This window comes from Euprymna scolopes, chromosome 12 (assembly GCF_053919585.1).
Source record: "Euprymna scolopes isolate OS-2025 chromosome 12, ASM5391958v1, whole genome shotgun sequence".
Classification (NCBI taxonomy): domain Eukaryota; kingdom Metazoa; phylum Mollusca; class Cephalopoda; order Sepiida; family Sepiolidae; genus Euprymna; species Euprymna scolopes.
In genome coordinates, this window is record NC_136493.1 from 112,077,539 (window position 1) to 112,078,655 (window position 1,117).

Here is a 1,117-nt window from a genome sequence, read left to right on the forward strand (position 1 = left end):
ATTCTTAAAGATAAACTAAAATGACCGAAAAATGGGCTGAAATGACTTAAATAAATAAAAACTAAATGACTTAGAATGACATTAATGAACTTAAGGATAAATTTAATGACCTTAAGCATGACTTGAATGCTTAAAAAATAACTGGAATCCTTCAAACACAACTTGAATGATCTGGAGAATAACTTGAATGGCTTTGAGACTGACTGGTTGTAAAGTGGGTGATCATTTTACATTAAATTAATACAGAAAAGTGACCCTCCACTTTATATCACAAAGTTACAAACATAAACACAGCCTGTAGTAAGAACAGATACTACACTTTCATCTGGGCCAAAAGGCCAAGAAAAGAGTATTTATTTGCTCCCCCACCGAGCAAATTAGGCACAAGGCCGATTTTTAATGTGAGGAGTGAAGGGGAAATGGAGACCAACTCCCCGTGGAGTAGGGGAGCTGGATAGTGACAATTGGTATGAAGGGCTGCCCCTACACTGACCAAGGTCTTATATGTGGGGTTTCCCCCACATATGGTCTTTGCTTGCAGTATCTGCCGGAACAGATACTACACTTTGAGATATTAAATCCTTTATTCATGTTAAAAGTGCAGTGAAAATCAGCAATGAACAAAAAACTTAGGCACAACTCAAAAGGGGGGATTGTGGGGGTCGTTGGTCATCCTTGTCACTCCAGAACTAAACAAAATCAAAAGTTTCTCCCAGCTAGTATCTTCTTTCACCATAATACCGCATTCACCCTTTCATATTGGGGGACGTCCTACTTAACTCCCAATTTTCAAAACATTTTTTATTGACGTGACAAAAGATGACAATAAAAATGGTGCAATAATTCATTTGTGTCGAGGGCGGGGGAAGAAAAAACAAAAGGTGATTAGTAGGACCCTCCCAACCCCGTCTAGTTGATAGACTGTCCGTTCCATTAGGTTTGTAAAAGAAACCAAAGAAACCTCGCTTCTGCGGATCAGTCTCTAAGTGGGGATGCCCTCTAGATGGTGGTGAATGGAGAAAAGAAAATTTTGTGTGTAAGGGATGGGGGTTAGTTTGCATTTCTTCTTTCTCTCCAAGATGGGTGAAATTTAGAGGAAGGGGTGAAAACAAAAATT

General features: G+C 39.1%; 1 pseudogene; it reads right to left on the reverse strand.

The window, feature by feature from the left end:
* Positions 1 to 213: 213 nt before the first annotated feature.
* LOC145291765 (U2 spliceosomal RNA) lies at positions 214 to 350 on the reverse strand (annotated as a pseudogene).
* Between the last annotated feature and the right edge of the window lie 767 nt (positions 351 to 1,117).